The sequence below is a fragment of the Aotus nancymaae genome, unplaced genomic scaffold (assembly GCF_030222135.1).
Source record: "Aotus nancymaae isolate 86718 unplaced genomic scaffold, 86718_ANA_hifiasm-v0.15.2.pri h1tg000039l, whole genome shotgun sequence".
In the NCBI taxonomy this organism is placed as follows: Eukaryota; Metazoa; Chordata; class Mammalia; order Primates; family Aotidae; genus Aotus; species Aotus nancymaae.
The window spans coordinates 2164191-2180780 of NW_026988453.1; the positions used below are offsets into that span (position 1 = coordinate 2164191).

The 16590-nt window shown below is 36.4% G+C and overlaps 1 long non-coding RNA gene across 1 annotated transcript in view; it reads left to right on the forward strand.

Moving 5' to 3' along the window:
* The window catches only part of LOC105722020 (uncharacterized), a 44359-nt gene extending 37559 nt beyond the window's left edge, over positions 1 to 6800 (forward strand). The window contains exons 3-4 of the long non-coding RNA XR_001108466.2: positions 3685 to 3729; positions 6721 to 6800. This is a non-coding gene — a long non-coding RNA (uncharacterized LOC105722020). The remainder of the gene's footprint in view (positions 1 to 3684; positions 3730 to 6720) is intronic.
* The last annotated feature ends 9790 nt before the right edge of the window (positions 6801 to 16590 follow it).

Sequence of the window (16590 nt, forward strand, 5' to 3'; positions counted from 1 at the left end):
TTACAATAAGAGCCTCATAGATTCTACTCAGCAGTGTGGAGGTGTTCATTTGACCTGAGCATGCTGAAAAGTTTAGTAATTCCAAGGAAAACAAGTAGCAAGGATTTAATAAATTCAGGATTCATGAGCCTTTTCTGGGGCTGTCTTTTCCTTGCATTGACCCCTTCTTATATGGCCGCTTATGATCAGCACAATCTTTTACACTACTTTCCATAATTTCAAATGTGTAGCAGACATTCCAACATACCCCAAATTGTGACTATTTTAGGAATCCAGACGACTCTAGGACTAGCCTATGGAATTGGCATGATTTGAGGCCATACACAACTACTTACTACCTAGTGGTTTTGGCCAAGTCATTCAACTTTGATAAACTACAGTTTACGTCTGCAAATTGGGGATAATGGGAGCAGCTGCATCATCACCTTCTTTTGTGGATCAAATGAGAAACCATAGGTAAAGAAGCTCAAAGCAATAAGCATGCAATGTTATTTACACGAGGACATTTGCATGAAGTGAAAATGTTTGCATGGAGCCACAGGGAGAGAAAAAAAACATGAAAAAGATAGCCTGTGGCCTAGTCTCTGAGCTGTGGAATGAACTCAGGTCTAGACCCTACAGGAAGACACCAGTTCCAGGAGGCAGTTTGTAAAAACACAGGGTTCGCTCAGTTTTGTGTAGAGCAATATGCAGCATGAGTTGGAGGACAGAAGAATGTACTCATTGCTCTAAAGTGGGGAGGGCGATAGGAAGGCCCAGAAACTCTTGGGAATCTCAAGGCTGGATAGTCAGGGAGCAGAGGGTGATCATGCCCTTGGTGTGCACATTGGCTTTTCTCACTGAGAGCAGAGGCTGTTGATGAGAGGAAGATTGCACCTTCCAGGGACTTTAAGTACCAAAAGGAAATGTGGAGGAAGAAGGGAAGGAATGAAAATACATTAGTGTGAAGTACACAGAAGACTCTCCTCTGGGTTTTCCAGAAATAGCAAGTTGAAAACTTGAGGGAAGCAAGCTGAAATTCTTCTTGTAGATGCACATACATGTGTACACATTCAACAGTGACCCTATTAACACCTACCTTGAGGCTTGTAAAGAAAACTTGGGTTATACTGGGTATAATTTTGTCATTCTAAGTGTAATGTCTTCAAAGGGAAACCTATTTTATGAAAAGCCTCTAGTATATGGCCCAACATGTAGATAATTGATCATTATTTTCCCACTCTGTGCTTTGCATAATTAGTGATCCTGAAACCGCCTTTGGACTTAGATGAATCTCCCAGTGATATGTTATCATCTTTGGCTTTCTTCTGGCTGATTCTTTTGCTGTGTATTTTGTACACCTCTTATCAAGTGTTGAAGAAGAAATGTTTCAGGTTCTTCCAACCTCTCACCCTCAGCTTTTTAACCTGTCTCTTTATCATTTTGGTTGAGTTTCTTTTTGCTTGTATACAATCAAATAATGTTTCTTCTGTATTACATAATATATGGTCTAATATAGATGTCTGTAATGCTGTAATAAAAAAGTCTTGAACACAGAAAGTTTCCAAAACAAATGAATGTGGTAAAGTTTATATGGGTAAATTCTATTTTATCTGTAATTAAGCAGAAATAATTAAAATAAAAAATCTGAATTAAATGTATATAAAATGCTTACATAAGTAATATTTTTGTTTTTTTCCTATGTGAAAAATTATCATAGAACTTTTCAAACGCTTGGCAAACATTCATTGGGGTGGACGGGGAATGTGACACAATTAGAAATAATTGTCTTCTAAGACCTTTTCTCTAAACACTGGGAAAAATTATAATATTATACATTTTAAGTATAATGAACTCCGTAAGAGTAAAATTTTAAAAGAAAAGGACAAAGAAAAAGAGGAGGAGGAAAAGGCAGAGAAGGAATTAGAGGCTTTCATATACAAAATATATGATTGATATATATATTTATACATATATATTTTACTCATTTCTGTAATGTTATGACAATTGTTTTATAGGATCACGTGTTATCAAGAGAATTTAAAACCTGCCTTTTCTTCGTTTGATTGTGTATTTAAGAACTCAATATTTTTGCTGGGATTTTTCAGACCATGAAAAAAATGCTAAAGCTCTTTCCCGACTGAAATGCCTCTGCTTAACCCATTTTCCTACATCATTTCTTCTTGCGTTTATAACTGGATCACACCAAACCAGATTATGCCCCACAACACATCCGAGAAACATAACATAGGTTCCCCGTACCGTTTCTTACTTCCCTGGCCTTAATTTCAGTCGTGCCTGTTCCCCCTCTGCTCTGTTGGCAAATAGATCAATTTGAGGTGTCTGCTTTATTTCTCACAAACATATGTAAGCATTTATTTATGGGTTTTCTCTTAATGCATTCCATATTAGAAAAGGCCAAGCGTACAACATTTCTTTAAAAATTCAAATTTCTTGAGAAACAAGGAGGTGGTGAGGGGGAGGGAGTGTTAACTTGGCAGACTGTGTTTAAAATATTTTGCAAGAGGAGCCCCCTGAGGAGCTGTCCATTAAACTCCCACCATTTTGCTGTGAGTAGTGAATGTTTTTCCTGGCTCCGAATTTATGTGATTCTTAAATGTTCTCACAGGTTGAAACAAAAAGGAAATAACTGAATGTATACTTGACTATTCATGACTAAATTATCTCTATTTATTATAAGGAGAATTTTTTTCTTGCTAGAACTTCATACTTCCTTTTATTTTTCTTAGAGAAAACATAATATGTGGGTAAGTTTTAACACTATTCCTCTAAGAATATCAGAGAAGGAACATTGCATTTATGCCATGATTTTTTTTCTCTTGTCTGCATTTGCCTGATTTTGGAGTGCTATTCACAGTCGCAGGAAAGCATTCACATCTTTGAAAAGCACAAAATAAATTCTGTTCACTGAGTGGGTAATTGTTCAAGGTCATCCATTTATTGTCTTTGTCTTGATTGTTTGAATTAGTAGCTAATAATGGTGCTGAAATGTGAATGAATTATTAGCAATGGGGCATATTTTGGGGAGTGTCAGGAAATATTACAGGGCAATTAAGGTTATCCAATAGCAAAGCTGTGTTCCCAGCAGATGTCTTGTAATTACTGTGTTTAAGGAGTGTAAGGCTTAAACTAAGATTATAGCTTTTATATTGTCTGCCTTTAGAAGTCATATTTGGAATTTATTCACTTTATTCTCCTGCCCTTTCCCTTTTGTTCTGATTCTGTCACTTACATTTTGATTTAAACATAGCCTTTTTATGAATTAAAATAAGCATCAGCAGATGGTATGCAGTATAGATGTTTATAAAATAGGAAAATGATTGCAGAGACATTTAAAATGACTATTGATAAATAATTTATCTTGATATTATTTGTTGCTCACTTTTTAATTTTTGGAATTCAAATATTTTTAAATCCCAAATCATTTCATAACCTGGCATTTATGAAAGTGTTGCCACAATTTACTCATACTTAGCAGGGTGGTAAAAGTCCTTCAAGAAATGTTGAGTTACGTATAATTTGGGAGCTTCTAAGTTTTAAGAGCAACACTCATTGCACACTTAATTTCTTTTTTCAGCATTGACCTGTCGCCGCTGGAGTTGTTTCATTAAGTTTGTAAAAGATATTAAAATAAGTGGAGTAAAAATTGTTATGTCTCTAATCATAAGTATTTTTGATTTGCAGATAGAGCCTTCGGAAACAGCACCACATGCACTGTTCACATCTGCTGTGAGTATACTTGACACAGTTGCTGTGGAGAGATGCTTGAAAACCCTGCTGCAAAATACACTCAGCTTCCTCTTATTCACATGTTCAGCCTTACAAGGCTAATGGGACTATTGCAAGAAAGCACTCATGCTCAAATCTGAAAGCTGATATACTCGACCAACTCATAAATTGTTAGAGGACAAAGAGAATGAGTAGATGGCGGGAAAAAACCTAGCCAAGTTTCCTTCTTTGTAGATTGACATCTCTCCTGAACTATATAGACATTTTTTAAAAACTGAAGAGTAAATAAATAAATAAAGAATGACTGAATGAGCATTCATGGAAAAAAAGTCAAGCATTAAAATCTTAGGTCTCTAGCTTACAATTATTAAGACTTTCTCAGTTTTGTATCTTCCATAGAATTGAACAGATTATCTTGCTAATAAAAATGCCACTGTTAATAACACCTATAAGACTTTGAATTTTCTTACTGCATTTAATTTCAACATCTCTGGGAGGTACCAATTAGGGCTTTCCTAACAATTTTTGTATAAATTATTTCAAACATAAGTTTTCTAGAACTTTTGGAATAGTTTTATGAGTCATTGGAAGCCCTTACAAAATTGGTTGCTGAGTCATGAATTTCTCCTTATAAATGGCAAAGCATAAAAATATTTTATATTTAGAACATTTTGGCCACACCTTTGACAGACTCATTATGCATATTAGCAGTAATATGCATCCATATTTATGCAATTTTAAAATATTTGCTTAAAATTCAACAAGCAATTCTTGCATACTTACTCTTTGTATGCATTGTGACAAACATTCACAGAAGCATGCCTCTGAGTAAGACACAGGGATTCTCCCCTCAAGGAAAGAGGGAATTTTGTCTTGTGCATCAGATAGGTGTAAGGTACATATGTGACCCAAAACAAAATGTTGCTAGTGTTATAATAATAACATAATGCACTGTGGGAACACAGGAGGAAAGATAATATGTCAATTCAGGTGACTGGAGAAGTTTTCCTGGGCCTTTCCATCTTGTGTATTAAAAAAATAGAAAAGAAGGTAGGTGAAAGAGGGAAGAGCAAAAGATAGGAACTCTGGGCCAAGAAATGGATTTTGGGGACTTGTGGGGGAAAGGGTGGGGAGGGTTGAGGGATAAAAGACTACATACTGGGTAGAGTGTACACTGCTTGGGTGATGGGTGCACCAAAATTTCAGAAACCATCACTAAAGAACTTATTCATGTAACCAAACACCACCTGTGCCCCAAAAACCTATCGAAATTAACAAAAGAGAAATGGATGGAAATGTCAAAGGATTGTCTTATTTAGAGATGAGAAAATAACCTTTTACGGCTAGGATGTAGCTTTATAACATTGATTAATAAAGAAATTATCCCTAGTTAGGTTGGAGTTAGACTAGATAGAGCCTTAAACGTCACACGGAGGAGTTTAACATGGTCAGTCAGTAGTTGTTTTAGGCTTTTGAACAAGGAAGTGAATGAGCAGATCTGTGATTAGGAGATAATTTTGGAAACTCTGTGAAAGATAGGATTAAAGGGAGAGATTGATGATAGAAAAATCAGCAGGAACTCATATTGCGATAGTTCAGTTAGTGACAGAATCCGAGTCCTAGAAACCAGTAATTGTGTATTTCAAAATATTTTTTTATTTGCTCATGTTATCGTCTCAGATAGAAAATCCTCTGCTCCTTAATCCCATTTTTTTCAATAAAATAACCCAAAAACAACAAGAAAAAAACTCCCCAAAGCTAATATGTGTTAGTTGTTTAAAAATCAATAACTCAAAATAATAACAAAAACTCTGACCCCTAGGGACAAAAGAGGGAGAGGAGATACTGAAGTGTAATGTAAATACAAATTCGGATATAAGTTTATTGAAAGGAGGGAGATAATAGAAATAAAAATATCTACCAAAATAAAATAGAAAAAGATTCCTTTGTCTTTCTTCAGCCTTCTTATTACTAAATAGTATGTATTACTGCTATCAATGACTTATTATATAACATTAAAATTAGCACTTATTATATAACATTAAAATTAGCACTTTTGCACCATGATACCAAATGCCCTTCACTCCTCTCTCCCTCCTCTCAATAAAATTATATCAGAATTTGTATTTAAATGACCACTTCAGTGTTCAGCACTCAACTTTGTAAAAGTTGTGTTGTATTGTTCACTTATGAACCAAGTCATTTACTAAGATTTGTACCCTTACCTAAATAACCCTTTTTCTTTCCTTTTTCATAGATTGCTACAAACGCTAAAACACCTATAAAAATTGTTTTGTTTATGTTTGCTTCTGGTCAGCGTCACTGGGTAACATGTCATGAATTCATTGGTTCCTTTTGTGTTTCCTGGAGATATTCATGCTTTTTGTCTTCATGCTCTCAAAAGCCTTGGGCTTTCTAGACTTGCAGAATAGCTGACGTATTCGGATTTCCCTTCATCATTATTCCAGGAATTCTTTGAATTCTTTTCAACCTCTCCTGTGTTGTAATCATTTACCATTAATCGTATGTCTTGTTTACTTATTCCATTATTTTGGTGATGTGTATCTTCCCACAGAAGGGTGAATCACAAATACATATTTTTAGATCTAACATGTCTGTAAGTTGCTTTACTTAATCTTTGTCTTCTGATTAATTTTTTAAATGGAGCATAGAATTCTAGGTTGGAGTTAGTCTTCTTTCAGAAGTCTAAACATTATAACTCCCATATGTGATCCTCTTTTTCTTTGTAGAAGTTTTTAGCATCAAATATTTATATGGATTGTCCTATAATTTCAGAATGATATACTTTTAAATATGTTTATATTTATTTATTATGTTGATTCTTCAGTGCCATTTTTCTTTATTTATTTAGCAAATATTATTGGGTATTGTCACTATGGTGGGTACTGTTCTAGATGTTAGGGAAAAAAGCGATCTATATCCTTAAGTTCTTGGAAATTTCATTCAATTGTTTCCTGTATTATTTTTAAGATTCAATGGCTGTGGGATGTAAAGAGATTCCCAGAGAGAGTATAGAGTGGGAAGAAGACCTGGAAGACAACACTAAGAGGAAAGGAAAATCATCAATTAAAGGTTGATAAAAAATGTCAGGTAAGTAAGATGAGACTCATTCATTTACTCAGTCACTCATCCAATCTCACTCTTGGGAGCCTGTGGCTTCTCTTGCACATGGCTCCTGCCGTTCATGGAAACGAGCCACTTCCCTGTTGCTCCCTCCCTTGGGCAATAGCAGAGTGCCGGTGGTCACAGCGTGCTCACTTGGCCCCTTGGCCCATCTCTAGCTGTACTCCAGGGATAGTGGCTAGTCCATATATCTGTTATTCCTATATTTCTTAAAATTATTTTACTGCCTGTTGCAACTTCCCCATTACTCCAAACCTCTGTTACAGTTAAAAAAAAAAATCTCCTAAACTCCTTTCTTCAAATGACCCTGTGGTTTTCCTCTCTTGATTGGATCCTAACTGATTTGTTGGATAAATATAAATCAAATTATAAACATGTATAAAATTATTACACCCCCAGATCATATTAATGTTAGTTATTTTTGGACATATTGTCATACATTGCTTATCTGCATATTTTAAGTCCTTACAATAAAAATATATATTTCTGAAAAGAGAACTATCAACTTACTTTGGTTAATCCCCGAATAAAATTTTTTTATTTATCTGTAGACAGTATAGTATGATCTGCAATTACCTTCAATTACTCAATATGATTTAATTTAGTCTCTTGGGGCCTTGTTCAAATACCGTGTGATGAACTTGGAGATAAATAACCAACAGAAAACCAGAGCCTTGTTACTGTTTGCAGTACAAATTCATGATCCAAAGTAATTTACCGATGCTTTCATGTTCATGGAACATGGCAAGAAATTGTTTTCCGAAGTAAGGCAGATACGCAATAGAAGTATTAGGGTTTCAGCTTTCCCGTTACATGGAATAATCTTCCTCATCTAAAACTTTCTTGGTTTCCACGTCTAATATATACTTACAGAGACTGGAGAGAGGGTTACTTAAGCCTTTTTGACATCTGAATTTGAATTTTAGTTGAGGTCTTATGACAATCGGAGACTGTATTGATCAGAAGTCATCTAATTGAAAAAGGTTCAACATTTTAAAATTTAGCTTCTATTGCTATCTGTTTATGTGGACCCGCTCACAGGAAGTCCGAAATGAAAATGCTCTTACTTTAATAGAGAACCTTAGGAAATCTAGGTAGTTGCACTAAAGGCCAGTAGAAGGGCTGTGGAACACCCAGTGAAACTGGAGTAGTTCTCTTAAACTTCGATTTGGACTATGAAGTGATTTTGAAAAAATGGAAATTTTCTTTCTCTCAGAAAATGCAAGATTTTCACCTTTAACTTGACTCAAAGTTAACTTCCAGTGATAACTTTGACATTAGTAAAAATCTCGTATTACTATTATTTTTAAAGCACTATTGCTAAAACTTAATATGTACTATATTCTATACTTTATTTTACAATAAAGTAGAAAATTTCATCATATGCATTTAATTGTTTCACTATTTCTTAAAAGAATAATTTCACTATAATTTCAAAGTACAACTGTAGTAAGTTAGCAGTTAATCTTGCCTTTCCTGATTCAACCTAAAATTTCTGCCCTGGAAAAACAATTCAGCAGGTTTTTATCAGTGTACCTGATGGTAGCCTCATGAATGAAGCAAAGGCATGTTCTAGGAATAAAACACAATGCTTTAAGAATGAGAAATGTCACACAATTAAAATAATCAGACACAGAAAAAGGACTAAGTCAATTTTGCTTAACATATCACTGTGTAATGTTATGTATGAAATATATAGGCTTGGGATGAAAAACCAGGTGGACAACTCAAATTCATTTTACGAACTATGCCAGACACCAGCTGTTCTTGATAATACCGAAACTCAGATTGGAAGCTTTGCCATAGAGACCACACACTTGATAGGAACAGTTTTCTCTTTTTCTTTTTAATGTGATCAGTACTTTTGATATTTTCAACTTCATAATATCAGAAAAGTCATTCAAAATATTCATGAAGATGTTATAATTCCTTATTCCGGAATGAGAATACATTTGTTTCATTTTCAGTCTTAAGTTGTTCATCTTTAGTTATTGGTCTGATTTTTCTAAATTTAGGATAATAACATCGTGTCCAATCCGTTGTCATAATAAAAAAGATCATTTTATGTACGATTTTGGTTAGCTTCTAGTTGGCTTTGTCAAATTTAGAACCACTTGAACATCGTGGTTTCTAAATTTAGTCAAACCCTTTGAGCTTTAAGTTCCGTTTTGGCGCTGGCTGAACATGAACTGTTGCTTTGAAAAAAAATATTCTCTTGGCACTATCAGAATCTAGACGTGTGCACTGCACAGACCTCCTCTTATTTAAAAGAAATACATTCACTTTTATTTGAAAGTTGGGAGCTCCAAGAGGATAAATAATAAAATGAGAAACTTGAAAGAAATAGGTCATATTTTAAAACAGCTCTCAAGCAGAATTAGGCCTTTGGGCTTAGGGAATGGTATTATTTCAAAAAAGAGAGAGATCCATTTTAGTTATTTTAAAATGGACTTGATTTAATTTATCTCGGAAACTTAAAGCGAACTCTGTCCGTTGTGTTACCATTGGTTTGGTGTTACTAAGAAGGCTCTTGTTGAACCATTTTATGTTTCATTAAAGACAACTTATTTTCCATAGTGTAAAGGATAATCAGAATATACATCCCTCAAAGTCAGTGGGTTAATTTTTCTTTTTCACGCTTTTGCAGGAATTTTAATATATGATGATAATGAAAATTAACATTCATGGCTGGGTGCAGTGGCTCATGCCTGGAATCCCAGCACTTTGGGACGCCAAGGCGGGTGGATCACTTGAGGTCAGGAATTTGAAACCAGCCTGGCCAACATGGTGAAACCCTATCTCTAGTGAAAATACAAAAATTAGCCAGGTGTGGTGGCACATGCCTGTAGTCCCAGCTACTCAAGAGGGTGACACAGGAGAATCGTTTGAGCCCGGGAGGCAGAAGTTGCAGTAAGCCCTGATCGCCTCGTTGCGCTTCAGCCTGGGCGACAGAATGAGACTCCATCTCAAAAACAAAAGAAAAAGAAAAAGAACATTTACAAGGAGACATATCAGGCAATGTCCTAAGCTCTTTATATGTATTAATTCATTTAACACAACCACCCTTTAAGATAGGAACGATTATTGTTCCCAATTTACACACGACAAGACTGAGGCTCCAATGGTGAACTAACTTTCTAAATGTCACACAGACAGTAACACAGGAAGTTGCACAGGAAAAGCCAGGGTCAGTGTCTCAGTAGGATGAAATCTAAAAACAACAATGTTCAGGGATCCAAGTTTCCCCCTCATTCTGTCCACATCAAGCAAATTAGCCCGTGTTTATGAAGCAAAGGTTTGTTATTCCTCAACTTGTGCATTCATTCTTTAGACGCACGTGCAGAAAGCTTATGTAAAACCTGCCACACCTCATGTTTAAATTGTGGCATAACACAAGGTTGTAAGTTACTACAAGTTTTCTAAAGGAATTTCGCTTGTCTCTGAAACTGCATATTCTGTCAACCTGCTTGGAACTTTCTGGGAAAACACACACACACACTTGACATGATTCTTTGTGTTTCCAGTCTCAGCATGTTTTTCCTTCCTTGATGGCTCAAGTCTAGTCTGGGCATTCCTAGTTTATGTGTTCATCCTCCTAATATTCTCTGTAACATTGCCCTGTATACCTTGATGTCTTCTGTAGGCCTCATGCACAGTTAGCAAATGCTGGTTGTAAGCAAATGAATAAATAAAGGAATTGCTGTAACAGAGAGAGCTGCTGTTCCTAAGAGATGACTCTTTAAACACAAACAGGAGAGAATTTTGAATTTCAGACAGACTTCTGAAGGCAGATCCACTTTTCCTTCTGTCTGAGAATAACTGAAAATCTGGTTAGGGAAGGCCCAGAGGAGTAATCTTTATGTTTACTGACGCCTTGTAAGATACATTTGGAGTTGGTCCTCTAAAGAATTGGGAGGATTAAACTGAAATGCCACCAAGATCCTATCTGAAAACACTTTGGGATAACATCTCCAACTCTATGAGCCTCTCCACTGGCAGCAAACAAAACAGAACATTTAGATATATTTACTGTTTTACAGCAGGGTGGACCTTAGGGGTAAAATTTCCTAAATCCTATTTTCCTTTGTTATTTTAGTCTTAATTTATGACTCTTAGGTTTCCCTCATAAGGATGCTACAGAGGCAAGAGACTTGTGAGCCCTATGGGAAAGAAATTGTTCAATCCCAACCACCCTTCCCCATAAAGAGGCAGTCATTTTCTTTCTGATTTTTTTTTTTTTTTAATATATTTAAGACCTTGCTTACAGCATTTACTGTACCTTCTTATAGTGCAGCCATAATATTGGATATTCAATAAATGTTGAATTGGGTTGAATATTTTAGCTCTTACCTTAAAACCTCTTTCTTATAATAACAAACTGAGTGAAAAGTGCACCAATGGTCTCCATTTTATGTTGGATTATATGTGACATTTCTAGGAAGTGAAAAATGCAGGGAATTGCAGGGGCAATAATTTGTTGAGTGTTGGAGATAGAAATATCAACAAAATGATATGCTCCAAGCTCATCCACTACTTAACGCTAGGTAGTTGGATTCTATTCTGTGTCTTTACGTTATTGTCACTGCCCCGTCATAAATTATAGTGACATGCACTATAACTATTTCTTACATTCTTCTGTAGCAGAGTAAGCAGAATCACCAATGTCACATTTTCTGTGCAGTTCTCTGTAGAAGGAATGTTTTTAAAAAATGGGAGTTTGAACGAGTATAAAGGGTGAAAGGATTATAACAACCCAAAATAAATAAATTTGTAAAACTCTATCATCATGCACGCATTTTTTCATGTGCTCTAGTGTGTACATTCTTTTTTCCCTACAGAGATAGCTGACAGAGAATATAAATGCTTATGTACCTTTAAAACAGCCACTATTCCAATAATCTAGACGAATAAAACTAAAATGTTAGTATATATGACCGCAGCCAGAAAAATCAAGAAATCTGCCTCCCGATACTCCAGATTAGCTTGAAAATTTTTCTCTTCTTTTTTCTTTTTTGAATTCTTATTTTATAAACTGGAGAATATGAATTTTGCAAAAGTACTTATTCTTTGCTCTTCTCTACAGGTTTTGTTTGTTTCAGAAAAATTACGTTTTCTTGGAAATTTGCTTTAGTGAGCAAACCATGTTTAGAATATCATCTTGCTTAAAGCGGGCACTCAAAATTTATTAAATTACTTAATGTGTGTTACTTCATGTAAATGCACCTATATGATTATATAGCTTTGAGTAAGAAGATTTCAAAGAGAGATTGTAAAGAGATGGATCCTGTTTGAAATCCGTTCCAGCTCTAAGTTCCTTCTTTGCCATCCTTTTTGGGTCATCTTGTCTAAAACTTCAGAATTAGTATCTGAATGCACATGAAGCTACCCTAATCTTTACACAGCAGAAAGGAAAAATATAGTTTATAGAATGTAATAAACACTATTTGAAGTGTATCAAATATGAAAAATATTTGGCAGAATATACACAAAATGAAATTGGGTTTACCTGGAGAGGGTGTGATGGGAGAAGCTGGATAGAATTTAGTTTCTTCCATTAGATTTTAAGTTTTACACAGCAAAATCCTGCCTGTTTTGTTTTCTATTGTGTGTCTAACTGCTCATATGGGGTTTGACCCATGGTACATGCTCAAGAAATACCGATTAAATAATATTATATTCATTTTTCTTCTGTATAGGTCTTTACAAAGAGAAAATATTACTTTTCTAATCAGAAAAATAAACAATAAAGTATTTTTAGAACAACTATGTGAAATAGCATATTATTGAACCTCTGTAAATATTTGTGGAGTGATTGAACCCAAGCAAAGAGCATGAAATTAGTCATGTGGACTGTGAAACATGAGCCACTGTTCTTTAGCAGCCTGAAGACCACACCTTTTTCATCAGGATAAAACTGAACGCCTAACACAGGCATGCGCAGGTCACCTGTGTCAGTGCTCTTCCCACTGTTTCCTGTCATTATACTGATACTACAGACCAGAACTTTCCAGTGGGAGCTTATTTGATATATCTCCACTCCACTTCAGGTGAATCCCTAACTCCAGGTATTCACTTTCCTTCTTCTACAGACTTAGAAAAAGAAGTGTCATTTTCTTTCTTTCTTTTTTTTTTTTTTTTTGGTTTTTCTTTCTATTTATTATTGGGCTCCAGGGTACATGTGCACATGCTGCATCCTGCAGGATTGTTGCATAGGTACATACATGCCATGGTGCTTTGCTGTCTCCAACCCCCACCCACCCGCCTGTCACCTACATCAGGCATTTCTCCCGGTGTTAAGCCTCCCCATCCTCCCCGTGCCCCACCACGCTGCCCCTCCTCTCCCCTCTCCTCCACCCCGCCACCTAGCCCAGTGAGTGTTGTTCTCTTCCTTGTGCCCAAGTGTTCTCATTTTTCATCACCTGCCTATGAGTGAGAACATGCAGTGTTTGGTTTTCTGTTCTTGTGTCAGTTTGCTGAGAATGATGGTTTCTAGATTCATTCATATCTCTATAAAGGACATGAACTCGTCGTTTTTTAGGGCTGCATAGTATTCCATGGTGTATATGTGCCACATTTTCTTCGTCTAGTCTATCATTGACAGGCATTTGGGTTGGTTCCACGTCTTTGCTATGGTAAACAGCGCCACAACAAACATACGTATGCATGTGTCTTTATAACTGAATGATTTATAATCTTTTGGGTATATACCCAGTAATGGGATTGCTGGGTCAAATGGAATTTCTATTTCTAGATCCTTGAGGAATCGTCACACTGTCTTCCATAATGGTGGAACTAATTTACACTCCCACCAGCAGTGTAAACGTGTTCCTTTTCCTCCACATCCTCTCCAGCATCTGTTGTCTCCAGATTTTTTAATGATTGCCATTCTAACTCGCATAAGATGGTATCTCAATGTGGTTTTGATTTGCATTTATCTAATGACCAATGATGATGAGCATTTATTCATATGTTTGTTGGCCATATATATGTTTTCTTTTGAAAAGTGTCTGTTCATATTCTTCACCCACTTTTGAATGGGTTTGTTTGTTTTTTTTCTTGTAAATCTGTTTTAGTTCTTTGTAGATTCTGGATATTAGCCAATTGTCAGATAGGTAGATTGCAAAAATTTTTTCCCATTCTGTTGGTTGTCAGTTCACTCCAATGATAGTTTCTTTTGCTGTGCAGAAGCTCTTATGTTTGATCAGATCCCATTTATCTATTTTGGCTTTTGTTGCCATTGCTTTTGGTGTTTTAGTCATGAAGTCCTTGCCTATGCCTATGTCCTGAATGGTTTTGCCTAGGTTTTCTTTTAGGGTTTTTATGGTGTTAGGTCTTATGTTTAAGTCTTTAATCCATCTGGAGTTAATTTTAGTGTAAGGTGTCAGAAAGGAGTTCAGTTTCAGCTTCATGCATACGGGTAGCCAGTTTACCCAACACCATTTATTAAACAGGGAATCCTTTCCTAATTGCTTGTTTTTGTCTGGTTTGTCAAAGATCAGATGGTTGTAGATGTGTGGCATTGTTTCTGAGGCCTCTGTTCTGTTCCATTGGTCTATATCTCTATTTTGATACCAGTACCATGCTGTTTTGATTACTGTAGCCTTGTAGTATAGTTTGAAGTCAGGTAGCACGATGCCTCCAGGTTTGTTCTTTTTGCTTAGGATTGTCTTGGCTATGTGGGCTCTCTTTCAGTTCCATGTGAAGTTTAAGGTGGTTTTTATCCAGCTCTGTGAAGAGGGTCAGAGATAGCTTGATGGGGATAGCGTTGAATCTATAAATTACTTTGGGCAGTATGGCACAATATTGATTCTTCCTAACCATGAGCATGGAATGTTTTTCCGTCTGTTTGTGTCCTTTCTTATTTCCTTGATCAGTGGTGTGTAGTTCTCCTTGAAGAGATCTTTACATCCTTTGTTAGTTGTATTCCTAGGTATTTTATTCTCTTTGTAGCAATTGTGAATGGGATTTCACTCATGATTTGGCTCTCTGTTTGTCCGTTGTTGGTGTATAGGAATGCTTGTGATTTCTGCACATTGATTTTGTATCCTGAGACTCTGCCAAAGTTACTTATCAGCTTAAGGAGGTTTTGGACTGAGACGATGGGGTCTTCTAAATATACGATCATGTCATCTACAAAAAGGGACAATTTGACTTCTTCTTTTCCTAATTAAATGCCCTTTATTTCTTTTTCTTGCCTAATTGCTCTGGCTAGAAATTTCAATACTATATTGAATAGGAGTAGAGAGAGAGGGCATCCTTGTCTAGTGCGTTTTTAAAAGGAATGATTGTAGTTTTTGTCCGTTCAGTATGATATTGGCTGTGGGTTTGTCATAAATAGCTTTTATTATTTTGAGATATGTTCCATCAATACCTAGTTTATTGAGAGTTTTTAGCATAAAGGGCTGTTGAATTTTGTCGACGGCAGAGTGCCATTTTCTATCTCAAAAGCTCATGTCTCTACCTATGCCTGGGATCCAGTCCCTGTGGTCCTGCTCCAGGGCCTGATTCCACCAAGCTGCCCTCTTGTTTCTGGAATACAATTCCTTACCATGGCTGTCCCCATCCATTCCACAACTGTGCATGACTCATGTCTTCTAAGAATAAAAAGTCAGGCTGGGTGCGGTGGCTCATGCCTGTAATCCCAGCACTTTCTCTGGAAGGCCGAGGCAGGTGGATCGTGAAGTCAGGAGATGGAGACCATCCTGGCCAACATGGTGAAACCCCGTCTTTACTAAAAAAATACAAAAATTAGCCAGGCGTGGTGGTAGGTGCCTGTAGTCCCAGCTAATGGGGAGGCTGAGACAGGAGAATCGCTTGAACCCAGGAGGCAGAGGTTGCAGTGAGCAAGATTGTGCCACTGCACTCCAGCCTGAGCAACAGCGACACTCTGTCTAAAAAAAAAAAATCAAACCTCCAGCATCCAAGTAGCTGATCAAGCCACTGACCCTTTAATAACTTCCCTTCGCCTTCCCAAGGTAAATTATTCACTGAAAATCTGTATGGTATTTGAAACTTGTGGGGAAGCTGGTGAGGTGGAATGGTTAGTGGTTTTGAAGTAGCCTGCAAACCAGCAAGATACAATCCAGCAAGATACAATCCAATAGGTTTGGCTGGACTGCTGCTTCCTTGGCCACCGCTGCTGACCCCACTCTCAGTTCTGATTGTTGTATTCGCCTTGTCATTCCCCCTGTTGCCTGTGACCAGCCATAACCTTCTCATGGCTGTTTTCATGACAACGTGACAGAGTAAAATCAGACAAGGGTTTTGTTCCCTGATCACCCTCTTTTTCCTTATATCTTACACTTCAGTTTCTGCTTCCACCATTTAATAAAACAGCTCTCACAAAGAGATGATCAAGAAACTCTTACTTGCAAAACAGTGGTTTTCTTCAACTTAATTCTACTGATCTTCTCTGGATTATATGTTACTATGGACTAGAGATCACAAACTGGTACCTGTGGACCAATTCAAGACTGCAGTGTATTTCCATAAGAATATTGTTTTTTAAATATGTATGTCTTTTAAAGTCAGTTATTTATGTGTGTCACATGCATTTCACTTTGCGTTTGTCCCATGTCTTCTTATTACTTTAGACTTGCTTGCTGCAATAGTTGCCTGATCGCTCAAAAGATTCACCTTTGCAACTCTTACTTAGACGATTCTCTCCTTTGAGCTACTACTCTCCTCTTTCTCTGTTATTTGTAAATACCTTTAGAA